Genomic DNA, 17,728 nt, shown 5'->3' with positions numbered 1-17,728 from the left:
ACCAACGCTACACTAATCGCAGCGTGGGAAGCAGCTACATACAACAGCAATGGAGTTCCTGATTAAGGTGGGGTTAAGGTTGTTAATTCTATCAAATACTGCTTCATTTCTTCGAAGGCTCTTCGTTGAGTTGGTCCCCATTGGAAGACTTCGGCTGACTTCGGCACTTCGAAGAATGGCAAGTTGCTCTCTGCTGATCTTGAAATAAATCTATTTAATGATACCAGCCTTCCTGTCAACCTCTGAGCACCCTTTTGTGACTTCAGGGGCTCCATCCAAAGTATAGCTTCTATCTTACTTGGATTAGCTTCAATCCCCTTTATTGATACCAAACAACGAAGAAACTTTGCTTTCTTCACTCGAAGACACATTTTCTGGATTTAGCTTGAGACCATCTCTTCTGAAATTAGCAAATGTTTCTTGTAAATCGGCAACATGATGTTCTTGCTTCGTGCTTTTCACTATGATGTCATCGACATACGTCAGGACATTATTGCCAATCTGAGAGCTGAGAACTTTGGCAGTCATCCTGCTGAAGCTTCCTCCAGCATTTTTGAGCCCCTCAGGCATCCGAAGGTAGTCGTAAGTCCCACTAGAGGTTATGAAGCTTGTCTTAGGCTCATCCTCCTTGTTCATCCAGATTTGATGATAACCTGAGTAGCAATCTAGTAAGCTCATGAGCTCTAAAGTAGCCGCTGCATCCACAAGAGAATCTATTCTTAGCAATGGGAATTCATCCTTTGGGCATGCCTTATTGAGATCTGTGAAGTCAATGCACATTCTCCATTAGCTTTCTTCACCATCACAGTATTGGCTAGCCATTCTGGGTATGTTACTTCTCTGATAACACCGGCACTCAGAAGTCTTTTGACTTCGTTTCGTGCACCTTTGGCTTTATCCTCGGACATTATTCGAAGCTTCTGCTTTTTGGGCCTGATGGCTGGGTCTACATTAAGTGAGTGCTTAATCACATCTCTATTGACACCACAAAGATTGTTGACTGACCAAGCGAAAACATCCTTGTTCTTGAATAGGAATCTGTCACACCCGATTTTAAGGGACAATGTCGGGTGCATCTCATACATGCGCCAAAGAAGACAACATATATAATAACAGAGTGTATAGAGATAAATGTCACAATATAATCAGAGTATTTATTACATAGCGGAAGTCTTACAAAATAAAAGATAAATATAGATCGAACTAAAAGTCCATCCTTGGCGCTAGAAAGTCAACTGGGAGACGACACCCTAGACCTCACACGAACACATCGCGGCATCCTCCATGCACCTTATCCTGTGGTACCTGTCCTTAACCTGTGGGGGGTGTGAGACATCAAGGGTCAGCTCACATATGTTCATCGCTCAACAAGTTGTGGGGAATAATGTGGCATGAACTCACCAAAGGTGGGAGTTCATGTGATGTGTAGGGCTGATCAACAGTAAAGGTTAAAGCTGAGCATTGCTGTTAATAAGTTGGTCAAATTTTATTAGCAGTTACTAAATGTAAGTTAATACCAAACCATAATAAAATAATACAACAAAAATTAATAATGAATCCCATGCAAATGCAAATGACAAATTGAGTTTAGGTTCCATATTTAATCATGTGAGAGTCCTAAGCTGCTCATGACCGTGAGCTCGGCTAGTATACCAGTTTTACACTCTGCAGAGGTTGTACCTTTTACCCACAAGTCGTGTATCCCATGTCGCCAGGGTTTGCAAGGCCCTTAGACACTACCGAGGTGAATGGCTAGGGATCCACTACGAGGCCTTTACAAAGTTCACTAGCTTCCGAAAACCCGCTATAGTTTATGGGAAGAGCACTTGCAAGAATCCCCCGTCTGACCACCATCGCAGCAAAATCAACCCGAGAACCTCCTTGCATGCAACTCCCCTACTGTCCTTGCCCCTTTCGGGTAAGGTAGTCTTCCACTAGATTTCCTAATTAGTTAGCCAAGGGCATCCCATTCCACCCTTGTGGTGGCACGTGTTTCTCAAGTTAAGCTCCATGTTCCAATTAAAGATAATGATCTTGACATGAACATAAATAAAATAACGGAATAATTGGAACATGGATATAATGAAATATTAATCCCAAAACCATATAAAGCAATAGCATAACTACCCAAGTGATTCAGGGTAAACAAGGTAAACTGGATAAACATACTAGGGTGACCTATTGGGTCCCAACAAAATTAAACCTATGCATTGAATAATGATAATAAAGAATATTATTGGGTAACAAAAGTGGATCAAGGGTACAACTTGCCTGGCACTTGAGATTCCAGTAGCCAGGGTGATTCTTCATTCCTCGTGACCTCACTGCTAATCGTAGAAATACAAACAGACATGGTATTGACAAAATTAACATCACATCATGCATAAGAACAAACTGCATAATAATGATCTACGCGAAGTTACGAGGTCGTGGGATCGAGAACTACTAAGATCGGAGTCGGGGGTCATCAAGTTATGATGTGATTAAATGATTAAAACTAGGTGTTATTTTATAATTCCAGAGAAAAGATAACCAAAAATAGTAATTAATTCAACTTTAATCTAAATTATAAATTGACTATAGATCATATTTTAGTAGATAATGATGAGCACATTAACAAGACTAACCAACATAAGTTAAGTAAAGATCTAATCATAAAATAATGAGACATGGTATAATAAATATTGTTATTGCATATAAACATTCATACGAGACCAACACAACTTGAACGGATCAAATCGGAGTTAAAACGGAGGAGTTACGAATTTCCTAAAGTTTTATGTATTTGATAGAAGATTAATTAAGAAATAAATTTAATACCATTTTCATGTTAAAAACAGAGACACAAGGTGATAAACAACATTATTACAAAATTGTAGGAACTGAAATGGGTTAATTTGGACAAAATATGAATTTTCTAGGGATTAAATAAGATTTTGCAATTATTTGTGTTCTAAAAATCATTTCCTAAACAAATTCCGCTGTTTTATTAAATGTGTGGACTGCGCGCCGATTTATAGATACCACAGGGGCCTCTGCGCACAGATCCTAAGACACAGTGCACAGTTAACAAGGACGGCGGGTTGGTTTCCCCATTTCCCGAGGACCCTTATGCAAAATGAACCAGCGAAAGGGTATCGGCCATTTCTGGCCGTCCGATCCTTACTGAACGATCCGGATTAGATCAAAGCTGGGCTGAACCGGTATGCTACGGCAACCCTACGATCTGCGATCTACGACACAGGTTTTAAATATCCCACACCGCCCAGATGCATCCGATCGAGATCCAACGGCCCACGTTAGATCGCTGAATCGGTGCGCTAGGACAGATCTAAGCCATTCATCCTGCGATCAACGACCCAGGTTGCACCAACCCTAGATCTAATCACAGCCACCCAACCCGGAATGGACGGCCCAGAGGGCGCCTTCCTCCCCAGGGTCGAGCCACGGCGGCGCTGTGCACCCCACGGTGGTGCCATGGCCGGCGAAGGGCCGATTACCGCGCGAGTGCTCCTATTTCAACACTGACAGGCGCAACACCATGCTATGGTTGCGATGAACTACTAAGGGGTCAAACTTACCGGATTTGGTGGCGAAGAGGCCCCGGCTACGGCGAGATGCAGTCCACGGCGGAGATGGCACGACGGCGAGCAATCGCGATGGCCCAGGGACCGCACACCGTCAATAGATGAAGCGAACGCTGACGACTCCACCCCAGCGCACACACGAGCAGCCAGCCGAGGTCCCAGCGGTGACCAACCACCAGCTCGGTAGCGGCGGCAATCTTCTCCCTTGCCCTCTCTTCTCTCGGTCGCGAGTTGGACGAGATAGGAATTAACTAGCAGCTTGGGCGCAGCCTATATCCCCAGGTCGAAGCGTGGACCGATCCTCGAAGACTCGGCCGAGGTGGTTCCGAGCTGGTGGCGAGTATTCCGGCGAGCCGTTGCAACAGCCGAGCACGGGTGGACGGCCAAGGAGGTAGCTGACAGGGGGCTAACGCCCGAGTCCAAGGTGTCAGCACGCGGTTCGGAGGTTGTTGCGATTCCCTGCGTGCGCGCTTCAGTTTGGATAGGGGGAGAGGGAGCAGGACGTGGAGCCTGATGGCCGCGGATCCCGCGCAGTCGGTTGTGGGTTGTGGCAGCGAGTCTTCACGCAGGGGAGCGCGCATGCGTCGACTGACACGCGGCCCCATCTGTCCATTGGTCGCGTGGGCGAGGGACATCGGTGGATCCTGGTGCGATTCAGTCGCGCGGCCGAGCGGATCTTGACCACCAGCGCGTGGATGGCGGAATTTAGTTGGGGTAAGAAGAAGGCTTGGCCTGACTACTAGGGCCCACTCATCAGCGATCGAAAAGCGTTCTATGCATGCGCCGTCGGGAGTCCTGGCCAGAGGGCCCACAAGGCAGTGGAGAGCGCGCACACGAGGCCGGTCCAAGGCGCCAGAGGAACTAGTCTACGTGGTAATTGGGCCGCGCTTGAGGGGAAAAGAGAGTAGGGAGATGGGCCGAGGGCGCCAGAATCGGCCCAGGTGCGTTTTCCCTTTTTGTTTTATTTTTCTTTTATAATTTCTGTTTTATTTCCAAATCACAAATTCAAATTAAATTCGAATTCTGGTTTTAATCTCCAGGTTTCAAACATCAAACCAAATTCTAATACTTATATTACTTGCACTAAATATTTTTATTTATTTATTATTATTGATTCTTCTCCCTATTGTTTAAATATGGAAGAAATGAATGACTTTATCAAAATGTCCTTTCTCCCATTGTTTTATATTTTCATTTATAGGTTGAGGTCAATTTAAGTTATGATTCCTTGATTCCAATTAAGATGCATCACAGAAATAACATCAACATGAGGTGCACATTTCCGTGTTTATTTATTTATTATTTACATAATTGAATGCCACTAGTTGAGTATGTAGAGTAAAATAAAAAGAAAATCAAGGGATCCCCAAAACATCCACTTATAAATTTACGTATTTATTTTTTATTTTGTTCTACCAATTTTGGGCTTTACAGAATCTCAACAAAGTTTTCTCCTGTTCATCAGATAATTGGGATCCCAACAACACCTTCTGCTCGGCTATGTCTTCGCACAGAAGCATGGGCTTTGGTTGATCTGCTGAAGCAGCCTTGTATATTGTTGATGAGCTTCGGCTTCATCTATGTTATGGATGGCCTTCGAATCTATCCAGTTCCCTTTGGCTCTCCTGGCAGCCTCTTGGCTCCCATGCATAGCGATAGACCCTTTGTCAGAAGGTATCTTCATGCACAGATATGCTGGGTGAAGTATTGCTTCGAAGGCGTTTAGCGTCCCTCGACCAATGATTGCATTGTAAGGATAATCCATATCAACGATGTCAAAAACAACTTGTTATGTTCATGTATTGTGAACATAGCCAAAGGTAATTGGCATAATTATTTTGCCAAGTGCCACTATCTGCCTTCCTCCGAAGCCACAAGGGGGTGTGTTTCATCATGTATCTTGTCATCCTGCTCTTGCATTTGCCTGAAAGCTTTCGCAAAGATAATGTCTGCTGCACTGCATGTGTCTACTAGGGCATTATGGACCAGGAACCCCTTGATGACACAAGATATGACCATTGCATCATTGTGAGGATAATCCTTGAGCTGAAAGTCTTCCTAGGAGAAGGTGATTCGTACATGATACCAATTGGACTTGATGAAGGGTCCTTGCACTCCAACATGCTGCACCCTTCTCTGCGCTTCCTGCTTCTGCTTCTTACTGGCTAGTTCAGAACTTGAGCCACCTGTGATTGGGAGCACCAGCTTCATAACTGAAGGTGCCACAAGTTGGTTGTCTTGCGAAGCCATTATTGCAATCATGGAAGTGAGTTCACCGTAGGTAGGCGCCAATGTTGGTTACTTGTTCTCAAATACTGTGAATCAAAATAAGGCAACACAATCATTAAAGATTAAAGACCTTTGTCTTCCGAAGCATTATTTCCACATGGGTATAATACTCATCAGACGAAGGTTAAGAGAGACATACCTTGATTATTTAATACGTGAATAGAAACGCGAAAGGATAAAGATGATGACTGCATCTTAATAATTCATTTATATTTTTATTCCATAAAACATAAATGAATATTTAACAATATTAATATTACATTGATACCTTCGGCTTGCTCGAAGGCGTGAATGCGGGAGAGTGATTACAATCCAGCGTGAACAGTACGATGTTACTGTTCATCTATTTATAGGCACGGGACGCGGCCCGGGTAAAATTATATCCATGCCCTTGGACATTTGTGTCACACCCGGGTTTTAGGGATCCGTGCGCGAACATGATCACAAGGTGTGCTGGGACCAAGTCTCACACATATGATGAATCATGGCACAAGAACGAATGTTACAACTTTACTATATAATAGGAGTTCTGTACAAAATAAATAAATAATTACATCATAAGGAGACAACGATCCAGCAACCCAAAGTTGACTGGGAGACGACGACCTAGACCTCTCACGACCGCATCGCAGCATCCTTCATGCACCTCATCCTACGGTACCTGTTCTTGACCTGTGGGGGTGTGAGACAATAAGGGTGAGCTCACATACGTTCATAGCTCAACAAGTTGTGGGGAATAATGTGCATCAACTCACCAAATGTGGGAGTTCATGTGATGTGTAAGGTTGATCAATAATAGGGGTTAAAGCTGAGCATTGCTTTTAATAAGTTGGTCAAATTTTATTAGCAGTTACTAAATGTAAGTAAATACCAAACCATAATAAAAATAATAGAACAAAATTAATAAATACTCCTATGCAATGCAAATGACAAATTGAATTTAGTTCCATAGGTTAATCATGCGAGAGTCCAAAGCTGATCATGCCCGTGAGCTCGAGTTTTACACTCTGCAGAGGTTGTACCCTGTACCCACAAGTCGTGTATCCCATGTCGCCAGGGTTTGCAAGGCCCTTAGACACTCCCGGGGTGAATGCCTAGGGATCCACTATGAGGCCTTTACAAAGTTCCACTAGCTTTTGAAAACCCGCTACAGTTTATGGGAAGAGCAATTGTAGGAATCCCCCGTCTGACCGCCATCGCAGCAAAATCAACCCGAGAACCTCCCTACATGCCTACTCCCCTACTGCCCTTGCCCCTTTTGGGTAAGGTAGTATTCCACTAGCTTTCCTAATTAGTCAGCCAAGAGCGTCCCATTCCACCCTTGTGGTGGCACGTGTTTCTTAAGTTAAACTCCATGTTCCAATTAAAGATAATGATCTTGACATGAACTTAAATAAAATAACAAAATAATTGGAACATGGGTATAATGAAATATTAACCCAAAACCATATAAAGCAATAGTAAAACTACCCAAATGATTCAGGGATAAACAAGTTAAAAGGATATACAGGCTAGGGTGACCTATTGGGTCCCATCAAAATTAAACCTATGAATGAATAAGTGATATTGAAGAACATTATTGGGTAAAAAGTGGTCAAGGGCACAACTTGCCTTCAACGAGTTCCTGCTCATCAACTTCTATCCGCTGAACACCGGGATCCTCAGCCACTGGCTCTTCTACTCGCCACAATGCAAACAAGCATATTATATAGAAAAAATTAACATCACATTAAACATGTAAACCAAATACATAATAATAATCTACACATTAAAATAAGATCCTAGGAGCAAGAATCACAAATTTTGGAGTTATAGATTTTAAATTATGAATTTCCAAAGATTCTATGTGTTTGTACAAGATTAAATAGGAGATAAATTTTTAATGTGACTTTCATGTCAAAATAGTGTCTGACAGACAATAATATTACAAAATTATAGGAACTGGAATGGATTAATTTGGACTCAATATAAATTTTATATGAATTAAACAAATTCTAACTGTTATTTTTACATTAAAAATCATTTTCTATTACTTTTCCTGGATTTTCTCATCCCCTGGCCTGCGCACACGAAAACCATAGAGTGCAGGGGCCTCAGTGCAAGTTCCCTAAGAATCAGTGAATAGTCCTATGGATTGCAGGTTTATTTCACTATTTCCCAAGGTTTCTTATGAAAAAGTGCTCGGCGAAGGGTATGGATCCGTTTTGGTCGTTGGATTAGATCCGGACGGCACTGATTTGTTTGAGCTTTAAACGAACCGGTATTCAATCTCACCCACCAGATGCTAGATCTACGGCACATGTCTTAAATTGCTGAAACCAACCCGAGCGCGCAGGATCGGAATCGGACGGATCATAATCACCCGGTTGAATCGTTATCTCCGCGTCGCTACGAGATCGTAGGTTCGAGAACCACTAAATTCGGAGTTAAAACGAAGAACTTATGGATGAAACGATATTTTAGGCATAATAAATCTAATAGACGAGATCTAACATATATTGCATTTAAACTAAACATGTATTAAATTGAAATGTTTGAGTTAGTATTAATCACTTTAACATTTATTTATAAAATGAGTAAGTTATAACTATAAATTAGATTAACTAGATTGTCTAGCTAATTAACATTAATTAAACAAATAATTGATTACTTAATTAAAACATGTGTATGATTAAAATAATGTTATTACTACGTACGTAAAATTAATATAAACATAACACAATTTGAATGAAATAAATCAGACATCTAACGCAAAATATATCACATGTTTAATAATTTAGTAGGATTGCACATAAATAAGTGACATGACGCGATCCGATTGGTTAGATCGTGGTCACATAAATAATTACGGGGTAAATAGACGCACTATATTAGATTAGGTGGGTCATCTCTTACCTTTCTTCCTCAGCTCCTCGAATACACGCGGTGCGGTTCAACAAATTCTTCCAAACCCTCTGTGAATGCCTTACGACGGTGTATACTTCTTCCCCGTCTCTCTCTCTATCTTTCTCTTTTCTCTGTGTGGCTTCGGCGAGATGCTCTCGGTGCTCATGGGATGGCAAGGGGTAGCGATCATTATAAAGAGGCGAGGAACGAGTCCAACGCGGGTAGAGTTGGCCGGTAGACTCATCCCGGCATCCACGGAAACGGATGCTATGCTCGGTTTTCTTGAGTAGGGGCCCAACATATTTGGCCACTGCCTTACCAAATTTCTAGTAAGCACATATGAAGCATCAAAGGTATGGTAAGACATGCAAGGCACATTTGATGCAATATTGTAACACCCTCAATTTGGGGTATAAAATTTCTTTCTAATTACCTACCAAATTTAGGTGTTACTCTTCTCTCTCTCTAGTTTCTCTCTCTTTTTCTTTTGGGTAGATTTAGCTTAATTAATGAGGGATTAATTATTTTATTTTGTCAAAACAATATGAGTCATGAAATGTGGCATTATGCCGAGCTCCAAATATTCTTTGAATTGTTGCACATGCTTGATTTAGTTTGAATTTGAAAATTGGTTTGAATTTGAATTGAAGACCCTAGAGAAAATAAATAGAAAAGCATTAGAAATTCCCTAGAAAACGGAAAAAGCCATTTCAGCCCAATCGGCCCAACTCGGCCCAGCCAAGCCGCGCGCGCCCGCGTCGCCTCACAAGTGGACCCCACCTGCTAGCAATCGCCCGCGTCCGCGCATGTGTGTTCTCTCTCCCTCTCTCTCCCGCTGCCTGGTGGGCCAAGCCTCTCGGCGCCGACCCGTCCTCACCCACGCGTTCTTTCTCTCGCTGTCCCGTGGGACCTTCCTATCAGTGCTGACTGTCCGTTCGCGCTCGTTCCCTCTCTCTGCACCGCGAACCCCGCCTATCAGCCACCCCCAGTCACTAACCTCCCGCCCACTCTGCCGCCGTGGACGCGCCCACATCCGCACAATCCCCGGCCACCTCCACACGCCCTCGCCCCTTTAGAGCCCGCACCCCGCTCGCCCACTTTCCCCTACTCATTTGTGCCCTCAGCCGAGCACTCTCGCCCTCTCTCTCGCCCTGCGCGCATCCAGGCAGCTCCGCCGCCGCTCACCAAAGTCCAACGTCTGTTCTACGGCCGCCGTTGAGCTGCGCCGCGCCCATTGCCTCGGTGAGTTCCGCCTCGCCATCAGCAACTCGGGACACCCATCGGTTCGCTCCTAGCCCCTCTGGTCTGTCCGGTCCATGCTCACCGGAGTTCTCCCCGTGCAGCCGGAGCTCTACCACCATCGACCCAAGGTGTCACTGTGTCTCCTCCGTTGCTCCAGGACTCCAGTGTTTCCTCTCGAGGTGAGCAACCTCCCCGCGCCCGTATTTCTCTCTTGATTGCCCTGGTCTTCGCGCGATTGCTCGCCGGAGTAGATTCACCACCGTGGGACCATCCCACTGTGTTCTGCGCCCTCTAGTGCCTTCACGCTGGCGTTGTGCCCACGGTCGTGTTCGCTAGATTGCCTTGAATGCGCCCAAGTCCTTCCCCAAGTACCTAGAGCCCTATCGTGGCCATTCCCCTCGTCTCCGGCGAGATCCTGCCGCAAGGTCGTGAGGCGCCGCTGCACCAAGGACCCGCCATCCCGACCACGCTGGCCGATGGATCTCGAACGTTCACCTGAGATCTGGCGGTTAGGATTTAATTAGAACCAATCTAATCTCGACCGTCTAATGCAAATCCAGATGTCCAGATTTGCTCCCCTCACCCGCGCTCTGTCCTCGGGCCCGCCAGTCAGCGCCTGCGCCCCCTGGCGCTGGGCCCGACTTGTTAGCCCGCCTTCCCCTCTGGTCGCTGACACCCATCCCCACCTGTTAGTGCACGCTGAGCGCCCGCGCCCGCGCGCGCGTCTGCGGGATCTGATCTTGGCCGTTGATCTATGATATGATCGTTGAGATCGCTCGATACCCCTTCGCGTGTATTTTTTGCTTAAGAGACCCTCAGGTTTTAGAGAATCAACTCGCCGTCCTGAGATTTAGTGCGCAGACCCCTGAACTCTTATAATCAGACCCCTGGCTTTTTAAATAATCATAGAATTGGGCTTAATTTCATATTTCAAACTTCAAAACTTGTTTATTTCATATCTTTTTCATATGAACTCCAAATTTAGTGATTCAAATTGCAAAATGTTCATAGAAATATTCTCTATCCAAATAAATTATGTTCATCCACAGTCTGAGTACCCTAATTTTTTGTCTAAGCTATAGGATAGTTTATGTGTTAATTTATCTATTTAAGAAAATAAATAAAAAGGAAAACCTTAATTGTAATTAGATGTTTAATGTTGTGTGATGGATAAAATGTTGTGTATAAAGTTACTCAGGTTGTAATTTTGTGTCCCACCAAAATTAGTAGAACTAAGCTATGTGATCCATAATCACTTATCTCTAATTATATTAAACCCTAACATTTAAGTCTACCCTTTGTGTTCATAGTGTCTTATCAAACTTGTGTTCACTTGATTGTAGATGTGTGGTATGCTGTTCATTTGTACTTTCCAAATGTCTTGAATGTATGATCGCTTTATTTAGAAAACGAGCAGCTCGTGGTTCCTGAGTGTGTTGCCGAAGATCTTCCTGAGCAACAACCTGGTAAAGGCAAGTGTCCTTTGACATATTATGTCCTATCTACTTTATAATTCACTATACCGCATTACATTATTGAAACCTAAGGATTGACTACTCTGTATTTACCTTATCCTTGTTTACCTTTTGGGTTATCATGGTTAGCTTTATGCTATTGCTTTACTTTAATCAATGAACATGATGTGAACATTTATGATACGATGATGTTATCTTGATGATGATCTTGTGATACTTTAGGGGACTCAGGCCATTTTACTGAGTACCTCTCCATAAGGACATGTTTGGGGAGTGACAACGGGGATAACAGTGCAACCACGAGGGTTGAATGGGACGCCCTAAGCTGATTAATTAGAGGAACCAAAGGAGTAGTTGGCTTCGCCATAGGGCCATCAATGGGGTTCGGGCACAGTACTTGCTCTGCCGAGGCTGGTTGCAGAGGTTCTTGATTTGTTTTTGTTAGTCACCCTTCCGTTGGGGAGATGTACTGTGTTTATCAAACCAGAGAAACCTAACGGGCGGCTATGACCTCTGGGAAATCTTTGTAAAGGCTACGTAGTGATACCCTGCCAGACCACCTAGGTATTTGTCAATGGAGTTGGCTCTTTCTGGGTAGAATGGGAATCACGGCTTGTGGGTGAAGTGTGTGACCTCTGCGGAGTGTTAGAAACTGATATATCAGTCGTGCTCACGGTTAAGAGCGGCCTTGGGATCCTCTTTGATTAGAACAATTTTAGTTACTTTATGATGATGATTAATGATGATGGTTTAATTATGATCTCTGGTATTTCCTCTTGGAGGGAGTACATTTGGGTAGTAACTGGGTTTATTACTAAAATTTGGCTCTACTAATAGTTATAAATACTTGACCAACTAAAAGCAACTGCTTAGCCTTAACTCCACATACAGCTAGTCCACTTTAGCCAAACGGGACATTTGCTGAGTATGTTGATGTGTACTCACCCTTGCCTTACAAACCACCCCACCCTAGGTTGTCCCCACTGTACTCAGTGCTCAGGAGGTGAAGCTGGCAACATGGAGGATTTTGAAGAGTTTTAGGACTACGATGAGTTCTAGTCTATCTTAGTGGCAAACCCCCAGTCAGCTGCCTGTGAAGGCCTTATCTTCTAAGTTTCATATTTCCGCACTTTCATGTTAATGACTATGTTATAGACTCAGTGGATGTCTTGGACATCTTGTTGTAATAAAGTACTTTTCCGCTATTTACTTTGAGCAATGTGTGATGATGTCCAATTATGTAATAGTTGTGTACGTGAGTTTCTGATCCTGGCACGTACATGGTTCACATTTGGTTTGGCTTAAAAACCGGGCGTGACAAATATCATGGCAAGATCTAGAGCTAGCATGTAAAGAATGAGCATGTTAAACATTAGAGCTAGCATATGGAACGCTAGCATGTGAAGAATTAGCATTAGCATGAATATGAGTGGAAATGTTATAAAAATGATTCTTTCTATTACCCCTTAGAAATTTGGGAAACTCTTGCCCATTGCTCAAATGTTTTGCTTTCCATCCATCTAAAAGCCAACACCATACTTTTTTCCAAGGTGTATCCCATTTCTTACCTCGAGCATACTTGAGCTTTTCATCCTCGAGCTTGTAACGCCCTGAATTTGGGGGTAGAATTTTTTCTTCTTTAATACTCACCAAATTCAGGCATTACTCTCTTTTCTCTTCACGTTTCGCTCCTTCCACTACAGGAAATCAATTAATTCCCGTCGGCTAACAACCGACGGGAATAAGCCTTAAACCGACGTGAATTACTTATTCCCATCGGTTTAAGGCTTATTCCCGTCGGTTGTTAGCCGACGGGCGTCAGATGTCGGGGAAACGGTTCTTCCCGTCGGCGGCTGACGGGAATAATTAATCCCCGTCGGCTAGTTAATGACCGATGGGAGTTATGGCTAATTCCCGTCGGCTGACTGGGCCGACGGGAGTTATCAATTAATTCCCGTCGGCCCTGTCAGCCGACGGGGATTAATTGATAACTCCCGTCGGCCTAGTCAGCCGACGGGGATTAACTGGGCCGACGGGAGTTAATAGTTAATGCCCGTCGGCTATGGTCAAACCGACGGGAATTAACTGGGCCAACGGGAGATAATGTATATTTCTGCAACACCAACACCAAATTAGACATTTCTCTACAGACAAACATATGACAAAATATATATATCATCCACATGAACATACACATCACAAAACATACACATCACAAAACATATATATCATACACATGAACGTACACATCACAAACACATTATAGGTTAAATCCGTCACATAACATACACAAACATTTCTGATACGAGTTAAGATCAAGTGTTTACACAAACATAACGTCCAGGAGTTAAAAACATAACGAGCACGAGTGTTTAGAGATAACCACCACTTGGGTGGTTAGAGCTTTGGCCGCTGCCGCCACCACCACCAGGAGGAGGGAATGCGAAGAGCGAGTCAACAAATCCAGTCCCTGCTGGATCAGACCCACTACCACCCGCTTCAAGCGTAACCTATGCAAGTTAGCAAATATCAACACGTTAAATACAAATATCAAAAAGTATACAAGTGTATAAATTAATCGAGAGTTATGAAACGTACCCTATCTCCAGGTGCAGGTATACGTGGCGGAGGGGTGTTGAACTGTGGTGGTGGAACTGGTGTGTTTGCAAATTGGCTCCATTGTGGTGGCGGTGGAAAATTTGTTGCCATGCCCTGTTGCTGCATTAACTGTTAAACATATGTGTTACTACTGAAGATGTTGTATTGAAATATAATAATTTAGAGTTCGGATTATGTGTACTCACTTGATACATGGCTTGGTTATGGGCATTGCAAGCCTCCATAAATTCGCGTTATTGTCTCATCTCTTCACGCATCCTCATAATCTCCAACTCCTGCTCGTTTGGTCGACGAGAGCATGAGATACGGGAAGACGAACCCGTCCTCTGAGATCTCACCGACGACGAGTCAATGAATCCGTCGAAGAGTGCGTATCTATAAGTGATTCAAAAAAAGTTATTACTGCATAACCAATTTAGTGTCAACCATATAATTTCATAAGTTAGAGCTTACCGTCCATGCGCTCTGCCACCACCACTTGCGTACACCACCGAGGGATCCACCGGTTCATGACGCCAGTCGAAGTCAGGGCCATGGCGACGAACCATCTCCTCCCCATATGCCGCCTATACATCATTCACAACCTTACAAATGCAGGAATTTCTATACTTTGAACGTTTGTACTTTTGGGCCAAAACTTACCAAGCGATCCGTGGCTGTCTGGCTGCAGAGCTGGTCAGGGTTGTTCGGGTCTGGTCCTTTGTGGCCCTCCTGGTAGACCTCAATGTCACTAGGCTTTTGGCCACTTGTAGCTTCCTGTATAAACAAAAAACATTCATAAGAAATCGTACTATTTGCTGATCGACATAGCTAGATCAAACCTACCATTCTTTTAGCTTTTCGTATCATGTCATCACCGCCAAACTTGTGGTTAGGATTGGTTCCTCGACATTGTCTGTGATGCGCTGACGCTTTCTGGAAGCCTTCGGAAGCCCAATATCGGCACCAAGCATAGTACGCATCTGGCACGGGCGCCATCCATGGAACCATCACCTGCACACACAATGTTACATATTGTATCAATCACAACAATCAATATAAAGGGTAAAACAAATTAAATACTAACCTCACGATATTGATCCTCAGTCAAATGTATCTTTGAGGACCCTTCCTTTTTACTCAAGGGGTCTGCTTCTTCTGGATGCTTTTGAAAATACAGGTTTGTAGCCTGAATTCTCGCATAGTATATGGCATCCTTCACCAGCTTCTTTGCATTGTTTTGGAAGACACGTTCAGCGTGCCCCATGTAATCCTCTCCGTCAGGCAACTGATATCGAAGCTACAACATAAAGAATACAAATACAATGGTATAAGTCATAGATTTACAATATTAAGAAACATAACAAAAATAATAAAGAATTCATACCCAAAAGTCATTACGCACAAGTCCCTGTCTGTCGGTGTGGTTTCGTTCCATTTTAAACTTGTACTCGTCCCAGGTACCGACGAGCACCTCATCCTCGGTATCACCGTTTGACACCTTCACTATACCAGGGTAGTGAAGGCGGCAAAGAGAACCCAACGTAAGGTTAACCTGAGTGTGGTGTCCCTTGCCATCGAAGGACAGGTCCTCCCAATTCCTGCATTACACAAAAACATTAATGATACACATAATAGTTATATGAGATAAGTTAATATATTACACTCACCGATCTCCATGTGGCATGATTAAAGTCCTATCAGCCTCTCGCTCTATCGCGTGAAGAGGCTTTACTGAGTGGCTTTTTCTTGAGCGACGTGTGCGTGTCGCTGAAGAGCCTCCCGAGCCATCATCCATCGGGTTGTCAGCCGGTTCGCCCTGTTGGCCCCACTGGTCCCATGCCTGTTGCTGCTCTCTCTGGTGGTCCCACTGGTCCCATGGCTGGTGATGCTGTGCGGTCTGGTCCCATGTCACGTGCTCCACCTCCTCATTGTGCTCCACCTCCTCATTGTGCTGCTCAGCCTCATTGTGCTGCTCAGCCTCATTGTGCTGCTCCTCCTCAATGTGTTGCTCCTCAGTGTGCTGCTCATCCTGGTACATACAACTCAAGATTTATTTGTAAATATGTAAATAAATTTATTTGTACAAGATATGTTACCTCATCTCCATGTACCGCGCTCAACAGCTCTCGACGTCTGCTGCTGCTCGAAGAACTGCCCTGAAAAAGGCCCAGGCCCTTGAACAACCCTTTCACTGACTTCTTTGATTTTGGCGGCATCCTGCATAAAAAATAAGAAATTATTCATTAGTGCATCAAAAATGACATAATACTTAAAATATAAACAAATGAAATAACAAAACAACTTTACTTGTTAAATATCATCAAAATCAAGATCTATTTGTTCTCTTCTATGCAGAGGTCGCCATGTAACTTTTCTCCTAACAGGTTGTCTTCTCCGTCTCTCGGGAAAAGTTAAGTCGTTAACGTCTGCAACTAGTGAATCTAATGCCGGTGCAGGATCAATATGAAAACTAGTTGGCAACTCTTCTTCTTGAAACACCTCATCAACCTGCTCAAGGTGACCAATTTGATATTCGTCCTCACCAGGAGTGTATAGGCATTCGCGGGGATTTACATTGTACACAACCCTCCATTTAGACAACTTTTTGCATGGATATGTCGAGAAATAAACTTGGTCTGCTTGATGGGCAAGGATATACGTGTCGTGTCCTTGAAGCAATTTCTCAGGTTGGATCTGTGTCATCCCAAATTCGGTCCTATAATACTTCGGGTCATACCATTTACACTCAAAGAAAACTAGCGCTAAAGGCTTATTTCCAGCAAATGTAATCTCGATTATATTTTTGATTTTCCCGTAATAGCAGGCTTCGTGTCCTTCCATGTCGGTTGCCCTAGTAACGACTCCACTATTTTGAGTGGCGGCCATAGGATGACTTGATTCGAAAATGCTTGAACGAAAGCGATATCCATTGACGTCATAACGTCCATAGCTTTTGGCAGTTACGCTTCCAATAGATAACTGACGTAAGTCATCATTCAAATTCATTTCCTCCCCAAACTGTCAATCATGCCACAAAGCATTAGCAAATTCTGTAATATTAGTTAAATGAAATTAGCTCTCGGAGCCACATAATTAAGACTTACACGGTCCCGAAGCCACATAATTAAATTAGGTCGCCCATGCATACCATCGCGTCGCAATTTGTCTATGTCTCTCGCTGTTGGCCTACCGAGACACCTCATGTTTTGTTCATCAAACTCGCTGTCGAATATTATTATATGACATGAGATATTTGATAACAAAAACTAATTCACATATGAACAGTTTAAGAAAACAAGTCTTACACAAAGTATTTCTCCACCTCAGGCATATTTGTGAACATGTACAGTAAAGCAGACTTCCGTTCTTCCATACTGAGGTGATATGCCTTTGGTGGACCAACGGCTTTGCCGTTTGTCTGAAAAATCAAAAGATCACTACACGGAGGCATCTCTCGTTCATCATCATGGTACCTTTTCTTTCGAGCAAATACATTATGTTCTTCTGCAAAGTAACAACTTGTGAAGTGTGCTACCTCCTTTAGTTTAAATTGTTCCGCAATACATCCTTCAACTCTTGCCTTATTGCCCACCATTGCTCTAAGCTTCTTTAATGCTCTTTCTATATGAAACATCCACCTATACTGAA

General features: G+C 43.5%; 1 long non-coding RNA gene across 2 annotated transcripts; it reads right to left on the bottom strand.

The window, feature by feature from the left end:
* Positions 1–1,103: 1,103 nt before the first annotated feature.
* Positions 1,104–3,831, bottom strand: LOC109943050 (uncharacterized). 2 transcript variants are annotated; one of them, NR_183613.1, is made up of 3 exons: positions 3,582–3,831; positions 2,272–2,327; positions 1,104–1,316 (listed from the first exon to the last, which is right to left on the bottom strand). It is a non-coding gene; the product is annotated as an uncharacterized lncRNA (long non-coding RNA). The 2 variants fall into 2 exon arrangements; NR_148228.2 differs by having other exon boundaries at positions 2,272–2,324.
* Between the last annotated feature and the right edge of the window lie 13,897 nt (positions 3,832–17,728).

Source organism: Zea mays, chromosome 10, assembly GCF_902167145.1.
Source record: "Zea mays cultivar B73 chromosome 10, Zm-B73-REFERENCE-NAM-5.0, whole genome shotgun sequence".
NCBI classification, from domain to species: Eukaryota; Viridiplantae; Streptophyta; class Magnoliopsida; order Poales; family Poaceae; genus Zea; species Zea mays.
The sequence above is the reverse complement of the archived record's forward strand: the minus strand, read 5'-3'. Positions and strand labels throughout refer to the sequence as shown.